General features: G+C 41.4%; 1 pseudogene; it reads left to right on the top strand.

Moving 5' to 3' along the window:
- The first annotated feature begins 303 nt into the window (after window positions 1-303).
- Window positions 304-398, top strand: LOC139013310 (U6 spliceosomal RNA; annotated as a pseudogene).
- Window positions 399-11,885: the final 11,487 nt, after the last annotated feature.

Below are 11,885 nucleotides of genomic sequence, written 5' to 3'. Positions count from 1 at the left end.
TTCCCCACAAACAGTTACCATGTTTAGGTTGTGAAATAACTAGTGATATAATTCAAAGGGCATGCCCTTTCATTTTGTAAAAGTTTAAGGGTAAAGTTAAAGAAATTCAAAGGCAATATTATGTATTCTAAACAAATTTGAGCAAATACTTTTGAAATGACATGTAATTAGTGGAAGTTACTATCACAACATAAAGTGCTTTATGATCTTTTTCTTCTCCCTAATCAAACCTCTATATAAAGCATGAAAGAAAAGACAGCACTATATTGTCACTTAAAATTACAAGTAGGCACACTCACTACAGCAACACATATACTAAAGTTGGAACAATACAGAGAAAATTATCATGGCCCCTATGCAAGGATGACACACAAATTTGTGAAGTGTTCCCTATTTTGTGCAGTGTCCTCACACTTTTGATTAGCTCAGAAGAAACAATATGAGTCAAAGCACACAGTGTGACACTTAATAGCAAGATTATGACTTTTCTGCCCTGACCGGTTTGGCTCAGTGGATAGAGCATCGGCCTGCGGACCAGAGGGTCCCGGGTTCGATTCCGGTCAGGGGCATGTACCTTGGTTGTGGGTAGGAGGTGTGCAGAAGGCAGCTGATCGATGTTTCTCTCTCATCAATGTTTCTGACTCTCTATCCCTCTCCCTTCCTCTCTGTAAAAAAAAATCAATAAAATATATTTTTAAAAAAAGATTATGACTTTTCACTATTAAAATGTAAGGCAGTCTGTGAAATGAAAACAAAGCTGAGTTACACTTGGATATTTGTGCTAATATGTCAACTTGGCAATTCCTTCATAAACCTTAAAAACTAATAAAATGACAAGTTGGAGGAAGTGTAAATTGTTTCACTTTAATAATGATGACAATTTATTGAGCATTTAGTTTGTGCCAGGCATTATGCTAGGCAATTGTCCAAGCTTTTTACTTGGTTTATCCTCTTCCCTTTAAAAGGTAATGGATGAAAAACAACAATACAGGCTTAGGCAGTTGAGCAACTTGCAAAAGGTCACTTTGCTATCAAATGGTGGAGATATCTTTCAAGAGGAGAAATTTTTCTTTTTCTTTCTAAGATTCAATTAAGTGTTGCAACTTACCTTGACCTGCTACATACAGATGGGCACTATACCTGCACTGGATGTGACACAGTCTGACTGGTTCACAGGTTGCTACTATACCTAGAACCTAGCAGGCCAAACACTTGAAAGAATGTAATGTATATAACTTTGTTATATAAATGAAAAAAAATACACAAATGAATGGGTTTACGGTTAGCTGTTAACCCCATGTTAGTTGATCTGAGAACTGTCTACTACACAGCGTTGTTAATAACTGCTTTCAATACCCTGAAATATTTTCTTTCTAAAGGTGAACTTATTACTTAGGACCACACGGAGAAGGTTTTTAACTGGACAGACAGTAACCAGCTGTGATAATGGATAATCAGTAATAATAGAAGCACACACTTTGGATTGGTAGCTGGGCCTGGCGCTGTTTCCCAAGCCAGCTTTTGGTGGCCCTTTACTGACTCTAACCTAATAAACTGCCTGGAGGACTCTCCTCCTCAAAACCAAATCACCAAGGCAGCGTTCACAAGGGGAAACCGACAGTTTTCTCCTTCTGTTTGCGATCCTGGCCGCTCTCATAATTCGCTTTGTTTTGTAGACCCCCATGCTCAGCCTTACACTTGCAAAGCTGGAAACACCCGTTTCCCAGACCCTCTCCTTCCCAGGGAGCGCACCCAGGGTCAGCCCCCACCGAAAGCACGTGCAACACTTATTTCTTTAGAACGCCTCCCTTCTGTACTGGTCCCCTCAACATCCTTTTATTTAAAACAAACGAACAAAAAACGCACGTTTACGCTGGAGTGCGAACCCCTAGAGCAGAAAGTGAAAGTGGGCGCGAGGCAGGGCAGCGGGCGCGGAGCGCGCGCCTGGCACGGGGGCGGGGCCGAGGGCGCCGCGCCCGTCACGTGACTCGCAGCCGCCGAATCCCAGCGGCGTGGCACCGCGCGCGGAGGGGAGACTCGGCCCGGGGAGCTCTGCTCCGTCAATGAAAGTTGTCATTTGAGCTGTTGCCGCCTAAACGCAGAGGGAAAGAGGACTTTGCACCTCCTTCCGTTGCAGATCCCCACGGCCTGTGGACGGCGAGGGTCGGACATCCCGAAAGCGGGCGCTTGGGCACTGTGCACAGTCACTCTCACCTAGACAGTTAATTGTGTGCATTTTCATCATCCTCTGCCTACTTAGTGCGCGGGGAAGAGCCTTTCCGTCTAGGCGTGTCCCCAGGTGGGCCCAGGAAGGATCCGGGCCTCCTCCTCTGCGGTGTGATTGCTGGGGAGGGAGCGAGGATTGTACCCCTCCTTCCTCCAAAGCAGAAGTGCGAAGTGGTGATTAGAGGGAGTCGGAAGCCTTTGGGCCCCAACCTGCGACCGGGGAGTCCCGCTGTCGTCGCCACCTTTCCCAATTCGACAGAGGGGGCCCCGTGAGCCCTTAGAACGCAGAACAGAGAGATGCTGACGTCAGACCGTTTACAATGTTTCAAATGACTGACTTTCCCTCCAGTGGAGTCTGTATGCTAAAGTCGGTGTCTTGAACCATGTAAAAGAACCAAAGTCCTCACTTAAAGTTTTTCTCTTTCAAAGACTTCTGGGAAGCTTAACTGTCGCTTCTCGGTTTCTACCGCCAATATCCTCCACCGAGGGAGGGGAGGGGGGAAGAAACACACCACACCTAGCTTTCCTCAAGTCGGTCGCAATAGAACTGGCTTAATCCACCTCTGGGTCGGCGATCCCCCACCCCCACCCCCAGAGCCCTCCTTCACACTCCAACCTGCCCCTAGGTATGTTTGTGTAATCAGAGACCGATTGTAGCTGCATTGCCGTTTCTCCCCGGAAAGCTCAGTCTGCAGTCACTGAAGTTGCTAGTTTTCTAGGTTTTAGGCGAGCAGAGAAGATGCCCCTTGGAAGATAGCTGGGTTTCCTGCTGGACGATTTCTGGAGCCGGCTGAGCTGAGCAGGTGTGCGGGTTATGATGGCAACGAGGAGGGTAACGTTAGAAGGTCTTCAAACGTTACTTTTGAGCTTTTAGTAAATACATTTTCAAAGAATCAAGACTATGGTCGCAGAAATATGTATATTTGGGCTAGGATTTTAGTGAAGAGAATCCCGCCCAGGCTTAGGGACAGTAAGAAGCGAGGCGATTAGGGCTCTGCTATTGCTTAATCTGTAAACACGGGCAATGTTGCCAGTTATCCCTCTGGCACTAATTGTTCTGTATTTTAAAACGGGGTAGAAAGAGGGACGTTAGGGCGGATCATTACGGTTTGTTCGAAGGCTAGAATTCCGTGTCACCACCTTGTAGGAGAATCGGATACTCCGTATTTTTGGAATGTTAACTTTCTGTATATTTCCCGAATTTGTTAAATACGAAGGAAATCGAGGTTGTCTACGTTAGCTGAACTAGGACAGCAGCATTTACTCGGAAAAGCTGCGCCCAAAGTTTTAAAAAGCGCTGGACCCGTGTGGAGGGGGGCGAGGAGCCGCCGGAGCGGCTCCGGGATGAGGCTCTCCGCGACCCGGGGGCAGGCGCCGCGAGGAGCAGGTCCTCCACGGGAGACGGGAGACGTCGTGGGAGACCGGGGGGTCGAGGTAAGACGCCACCCAGGGGGATGCGGCTGGGGCAGACTTTCCCTCCGGGGTCATTGTTGTAGGAAGACATTCCACAGTGAATTCTGAGCTCTGCGTGTAGGCAGGCTACTAGCTGCTCTCGATTGGAGCACATTAGCCTAAATTGCGCAATTAAAAAAAACACACACACACACACACACAAACTGCCGCGCCGCTTCCGCTCAAAGAGGAGCTGGGACGAGCGACCGCGGAGATCGCGTCTCCATCGCGCACCTTCGGCTCCAAGCTCGACCTCCTTTCTTTAGAGTCGCCCACCCCTCCCCCCAGTAGTAGGCAGGGGGACGGGAACGAGAATTACCACGATGTTGTGTTCATTGGGACGCGCTGAGAAGAAAAGAATTAGGGTCCTGATATCAGGTCGGGCTGGTCGTTTAGTCTCGAGGCGCGCGGGCTCCGGGCGCAGGACGAGCTCGCTGGGAAGTCCTTGCCCGAATGCCCAGCGGTCACAAGCATCAGCCCTGCTCGAGACTTCCTGAGTGTGGCTTTCCTGGAGCAGATTTCGCGGTGGGGACGACTGCTTGTATAAACGGCAAGATTACTTGCAGCGCGCCAGCCTGAGGCTGTGCGGCGAAGGCTCCACCAGCGCCCTCGCGGCGGGGCCCTGGGGGTCGCTCCATGCGCCCCAGTCCCGTGACAGTGGGCAGGTCCCTGGGGCGTCCGCAGACCTCGGCTTCAGCTCTTGGATCGGGAGAAGAGGGGCCCCTTATCGAGAGGGTTGGAGTGTGCGTTTCCTCCCGCCTAGCACACCGCCTGACTCCATAGCAGCTGCGCACTGCCTCCTTCCCGGTTTTGAAAGCCGGAAAGATGCGTCAAACACGAACACTGCGGAATGGCACTAGGAGCTTCTCCCCCAACCAGTCTCATCCTCCGTCTCCCCCCACCCCGCCCCACCTTTTAGGGTTCGACGCCAGCGTGCAGGTTAGGCTTGGGCGGAAGAGGGTCTGGGCAGGTGCCACCTAGGGGCACCTACCTGGTGATGTCACGCTGTCCTTGTGGGTAGTGAACCGCCGACCGCCTTTCCCATTGATAACCAGGCTGGGCACGTTAACTCAGCCACGTGGGCACTCCAGAGGACGGTCCCGTAGTGGTTTTGTTTCTTTTTTCCTTTTCTTTTAAACGGAGCTTTCTAGGAAAGAATTTTTTTAAAAGTTTTAAATATTTTAATGTACGTAGAAACGAATAACATTTTCAAAACGGGAGGAGAGAAGAAAGGAAAAAGTCTGACTTGGAGGTGTGTTTACTTAGCAGTCACTGCTAAAGCGACCACTGTGCGGGACAGGAAGAGAGTTTCAGGAGAGAATTGGTTGATAAAACCTTTAGCTGTAATATAACGGGAAAGACACAAATGGGAAAAATAATACAGTGTGCAGTAGATGCATGATCCAGATGGTTTGAGAAGCTCTCCTTCCGCTGAAAGCCTGGTGAAGAAAAAATATTTGGTCATTTTCACAGTATTACACCGCCCTTTGAATTTAACTTTTTTTTTTAATCAGCCAACTAGAATTGGTTCTTAATTAGGTGACAATGAAGTTTCTAACACATGTAAGTCAGCTACAAAATCTGATCCAAGATAGCAAGAATTAATTGTAGGAGACATCTTTAGTTTATAAGGCCTCTGAAATTAAAATATAATATTTTTAAACTCTGTGGTACAAAAATAAAGGGAAACATTATTGTTCCAGAATCTTGTAGTGACACCATTTCCTTGCTCTTTGTTGAAAAAGGCTTCAGTAGACTATGGCTTTCCTCCCTCACTTCCATACCCTTTCAAACTTGATTTCTTTCTGATCAGAAACATCTTAGGAAATTCTACTTTTAAAATATTTCCTGATTTTAAAAGTCAGCAAGACAAGGTGAAATCCTTAAAATACCACATGGTCCTGGCCAGATCACACGGTTCTTTTTCTCATAACCTAAGTGTGATAAAGACTTAAGCAGCTGGTCATTTAAATATAGTTTAAAAATATTCATAATTTAACCTGAATAAATGTTACCAAACTTCTACTACACTGAAAAGCAAAAAGATCACATTCTCTATAATAATGATCATATAAATGTGATCATCACTGGTTCTGCACAGTGAAATGAAAGTCAATTAATGATTGATCATTTCTATTGAATATACCACATTAAGACAAATTGTTAATGAGATGTCCAAATATATCCAGTTCTTAATTCTTACAAAAGCATGCCTACTAAGCTCTGTATGTGGTATATTAAAGATTTGTCTGTGCAAATTATCTGTTTCCTAAGTATTGGGAAGAAATGAAAAGTCAACACATTTTCTATAACATTCAACTCCTCCCAGACAAGACAACCACAAACAAGCATGTATTTTAATGCATGCCATGTTTTGAAATCTCTTTGGTTTTTAGCAAACTTCAACCTCTGTGCAATATAACTTACCATTCTTTAGTAAATCTTTATGGCTATTAAATAAAAGTTTTTAAAAAGTAAATACCAAGAGAGTTGTTACAAAGTGAGGTCTGTATCTTCTTGGGAGTCCATATCCGTTTGAGTCTCTGGGTTCACAAGTGCATTTCATTTTATAGTGATAACATCTTTGAAGGGGACATAGGGCTTGATATTATCATCTTTTGAAGAGAAGGGACTAGAATCCCGTGGTTCTGTCACAGATTAAATGTTGTTTCTGGGAAATAGACTGTCTCCTGGATTGCAGTCACATTAACAAGGTTTGGGTTTCCCCCATCCAAGTAAATAAGAAAACAAATGCTGGCCTTGCAAATACTACTGCTAATTTCTCTGCTCTTTATGACTGTGTAATTCCATCCCTTACCTGCCCTACTCTATATTTTCACATTACACACTTATAAGCTACTGGGGCATTCCGAGCAGTAAAAGTCTTGTTGAGCAACCTAAGCAAATACTATAAGGGGTAGGGTAAAAGGTGAAAGATAAGGAATTCGGTGTTTACAAATAAAAATGCCTCACAAATAATCATAAGATACTGGGATGTCTGGATCATGTTACTTTTCCTGCAAATTCTTTTAATAACAGTATTTTAGTATATGTGCTGCCGAAGCGAGCACTTAATAACAGTATTTTAAAGTTTGCACTAAGTAACTTCTCCTGGCTGTCAAAATTGTCCATAAGCTTTGTCATGTAATCATGGAAAGCCTGAAAGTGTGTGCAGGGATTATAATTTTTTCAGTCCTTTTTTAAATACTAGGATAATTGATTAATTGATGGTACAATTGTAATGCTTTCTACACAAAATTAGTTATTTGTTTTTTAAAGTTAATGACATTTCTCAATTTCAGTTGATTAGGAGTCTCATCTTATTTGGGAAACCGTTCATTCTTGTCTCCTTAACTGCTTAGAGGTGATGATACTGCATTTAGGACTAAAGGTTCTCTCAGTACTGCTATCAGTGTATTTACAAGCCTTTTTTAATAGAAGTAGGTTGGAGATGTTGTCCTTAGCTTGTACTCTCCATATTTATAAAAGGGATTTTGAAGTATTTCTTTAACTTTTGCAAATTATAAAGTAATTGGAGGCATTACAGACTACTGGGAAATAATGAAAAGGAGAGACCACTGGGCTTTGCAATCAGTAATAGAAGGAGAGCTTCCAGAGGATGTATTGGAAAAAGGAACCAAACCATCCATTTCAGTACCAAATTTTATTGTTGGGTAGTTAAATAGGTTGGTTTCTTGCCCTTCAAAAACGTACCTTTTTTCCACAGGGATTTTTCTCTCAAGATTTTAGCCACATTTGCTCATAACTTTTAAATAGCTCTGTAAACAAAGTTGCTTGTGTAAGCCGTGCAAGGCTTTGTACACCAACCAGAATGACTTTCAACAGTGGCCCTAGTAAAATATGTTGTAGAGTTTTCCCTACTGGAATTTTAAATATGGTTCTGTGAATTCTAATACAATCTGCGAATAATACATATATGAGCAAAAGCATGCATGGTAAACATTACCATTGCCGAAGAAAAGTACTTTGTTTCTTTTGACATGAACACAGTGGTGAGGACCATTGCTTTAAATAAAAGATCACTGGATGTAGTATTTATTCACCTTACAACTGAGAGTTAATGTTTTGTAACTGATTCACTTAGTAAAATGGTACTGGATGCTCAGGCACAATTAAAAAGTAAACTGGTAAGGGTTTAAAAATATCCTGTCCTATCTGGTTTGGCTCAGTGGATAGAGCATCAGCCCAAGGACTGAAGGGTCCTGGGTTCAATTCTAGTCAAGGGCACATAACTCGGTTGCAGGCCTGACCTGTGCAGGGAGGCAACCAATCCATGTGTCTCACATCAATGTTTCCGTCAGGGCAAGCAGAAGGCATCTGATCAATGATTCTCTCTCATCATTGATATTTCTATCTCTCTCTCTCTCTCTCCCTCTCCCTTCCTCCCTGAAAAAAACATACATTTTTTAAAAAGAGTTTAGAATATTCTATTAGAAAACTGTGTGCTCTGATCGGTTTCTATTTTTCCTCATATGTGTAATTATAAAGTGTAAGAAGTTACAATATACGAATTTTAAGTATTTTTATTATAAATTTAGTTTGCATCTGGTTGTAGTTTCCTAACAAGTTTGTTATTACAGATTAATATTGCTGCCTCTCACAGCATTTCACACTTGAAATATCTGTGAATTGTATTTTGAATCCATCAAACTGGAAGTTTGAGGCTAAATATTAATCTTTTTTCATTTTTTATTAAAAGGGTACTTTAAATATGAGAAGAGACATACTTGAAAAAAAACTTTTTAGAATACTTTATATTTGATAATATTTTCTGCCCCAAACATAAATTAATCTAAATGATGAAACAGCCTGGCTGATGTGGCTCAGTAGCTGAGCATTGAACCAGGAATCAAAAGGTCACAGCTTAGATTCCCAGTTAGGGCACATGCCCGGGTTGCAGGCTCAGTCCCTGGTGGGGGACATGCAGGATGCAGCTCTGATGGTTGTTTCTTTCTTTCTATCCCTCTCTCTTCCTCCTTCTCTAAAAATTAATAAAAACCTATTTCTTTAAAAAAAAAAAAATAAAGGATGAAACATAATTTGGTTGATAAGAAGTTTAGATTGCTAATAAACCCATGCATCAAATGGGTATACTGAGTAATCTCCTTCTGTACCTTTGAAAGTTAAATTTACATTATTTAGATTCTCACCTCTCTGGGATTTCTGGTCTCTCTCTCTTGGTGAGTCAAATTCAAGGAAGCTAGTCTACATGTTTAAAATTAAATGATGTTAATTCCAAAATTTTCTCAGTACTTTTCTCCTTCTTCTCACATCTTTTCTTTGTCATCGACAGGAAACTTTATCAGTGATGACTCTGCCTCTGCTAGGCTGATATCATCCATCTTCCCTCAGTGGGTAATTACAGATCGATCTGGCTATGGTTTTATATTGGGATTTAAAAATATATACACACGTACTCTTTCATCCAAATTTAGAAAATACATTGTGATTGATTAGTACAAAACTTGTATACAAAAGTGACGCAAAAGCTAGCCTGCTCCTGGCACGTTTCAGGTTAGTGATTAGATGAGAGACCTGGACCTTGGAACCAGAGAGAATTGGTGTCCCAAGTACACAGCAGACCCAGTACCCTCCCAAACGCTTCTCCATTCCGAACTTTCTCCTTCTGATCTTTCTCCCCGGCTCTGCTCATCGAAATACTGTCTGCTCTTAATGGTCCCAAGTGGAGTTGATTCTTAGGGAATCTTTTTTTTTTTAAATATATTTTATTGTTTTTTTACAGAGAGGAAGGGAGAGGGATAGAGAGTTAGAAACATCGATGAGAGAGAAACATCGATCAGCTGCCTCCTGCACACCTCCCATCAGGGATGTGCCCGCAACCAAGGTACATGCCCTTGACAGGAATCGAACCTGGGACCCCTCGGTCCGCAAGCCGACGCTCTATCCACTAAGCCAAACCAGTTAGGGCAAGGGAATCTTTTTGTTCAGTCAGTGGCAGCCCGTCTATGGGCTTCCTTACACAGGTGTGGGTACTTCGGTGCGCTTGTCTTGTATTCAGTCCTCTGGGATTTGAGTGCCATTGTGTGATGGGCTCAAGTGTACCAAAGCAGGCCTTCTGATCTCCGGCCCTCAGTGCTGTGGCCCTGGCTCAGGGCCTTGAGTACAATTGAAATAGACTTGGACCCCATGTCTGCCAACAAGCTTATGTGACCTTTGGAATTAACTGCAGTGCCTTGGTTTCCTTATCAGTTAAATATGGGGAATTGAGGTGAAATGATATTTGAAAAAAAAAAAAAATCCAGCTTTAATCCTAGAGTTTCAGAATGTTACATCATATTTTAAGGTAGGGTAAAATACGGGAATTTCCTTATTTACTAGGGTTTTTGTTTTAGTAAATATTTTGACTATAACAAAAAGTAGAGAGAATAATATAACCATCTATCACCATTGTACTTATCTCTATGTGCCTATCTCCAAGACACATTAAAGTCATCATTGCTTCCACTTTTACAAATATATACATTTTTATTTTAAAACCTCCTTGTACTCTTTCCATCTCCTTTTCCTCTCTTGTTAACCAAGGTTATTCCCATCCATGGTTTTAGACTTAATTTGTATGTATTCATAGTGTTGTTTTGTCTATCCTTGTACCACTACAGTGAAGAAAATTATTATATGGCTTGATATCTGGCAAGGTGAGTTCCTGAATTGTGTTCTTCAAAATTGTCTTAATTACTCTTGATGTTTTGCTCTTCCATATAGATTTTAGGGCTAGTGCATATACTTTTTACAAAAGTGGAAAAGCAGATTATAAAAATTTTTTGGATGCTAATACCCACAGATAACTTTTTATGTAATTTCAAGCTGGACATACTTTCTTGTTGTTTTTTTTCCTAGTTTTTCTTTTTAAAAATTATTATTTGCTTATTTAATATTTTCTCTTTAATTTTTGGATCTTCATTGAAGTACATTATGTAGTTGATACTAACTTAACTTCAAATCTGCTGATTAATTCAGCTGTTGAGAATTTTGGCACAAGAACAGATTTACAAAGGTTAATTTAGCTTTTTAAAAACCAAAGTTTGACTAAGCTGAAGAGTGTTTGGTTGCACACAAAAAAATGAGGGTTTTTGTTTTCTTAAGTAGCATTTGAATTGAGATGTAGAGGTAAGGCCAGGTAATCACTTTTTTTTCTCCTTTTGTCCTTAAGTAGAGATAGAACAATGGGTGTTATTTGAGAGCTGCCCTTCTAACCTTTGCTGCTCTTAAAATGCCTTCAGGTCATCACACGTTTCTTAGTGGTGTTTTAATTTTTTAATTTAATGTTTAACTTCAGAGAGAATTGCTGAGAAACATTTATCTTGCTGAGCTGCAGGGAAATAGATAATTGTGTCTGTTGGTGACAATAAGTGATTTCATAACATACTTATTTGGGGGAGTGATTAAAATAGAATTGACAAAGTTTTATTTAATTGGACGTTTACTTTGAATCATTTCACCCTTAAGGCATCTGGCAGAGTAAATTAATTTTAATACCAAAAGGCAGCAAAATGTCTAGGGCTTTGATTTTTAAATTGTGTTCTACTTTATACAATCTTAGAAAGCACTTATATTATTCTTAAAAATTATGAATTTACATCATAGTTGTTTCATAAATATTTTGAGGTATTTTTTTTACTTACATCATTTGCCTTTGTCCATTTTGAAGAAGTGATGCTTAAAGCATTCAATTCATTCCATTCTATGCTTGATTACAAATTGGCCCTAGATGCTTCTGCGTATACCTATAGAGCAGTGATGGCGAACCTATGACATGCGTGTCAGAGGTGACACGCAAACTCATTTTTTTGGTTGGTTTTTCTTTGTTAAATGGCATTTAAATATATAAAATAAATGTCAAAAATATAAGTCTTTGTTTTACTATGGTTGCAAATATTAAAAAATTTCTATATGTGACACGGCACCAGAGTTAAGTTAGGGTTTTTCAAAATGCTGACACGCCGAGCTCAAAAGGTTCGCCACCACTGGCCTAGAGAGTGCAGTTTCTGGTTGATAGTCCTGATTTTTCTCAATTTCTCATTCATTTTTTGTTGTGAACTTTACTTAGCCAGATTCCTCAGCTGTGTGTGGCCAAGGAAGAAAAACGAAAACAACCCCCCGAAAAAGAGTTAGCCATTCACCTTTAGAGCAGGATTACATATTAAGGTGTTTGGGAGTTTTTACTT

This window comes from Myotis yumanensis, unplaced genomic scaffold (genome assembly GCF_028538775.1).
Source record: "Myotis yumanensis isolate MYYU_CA2020_CCGP unplaced genomic scaffold, mMyoYum1.0.hap1 SCAF_6, whole genome shotgun sequence".
NCBI classification, from domain to species: domain Eukaryota; kingdom Metazoa; phylum Chordata; class Mammalia; order Chiroptera; family Vespertilionidae; genus Myotis; species Myotis yumanensis.
This window is presented reverse-complemented; position numbering and strand designations above follow the sequence as displayed.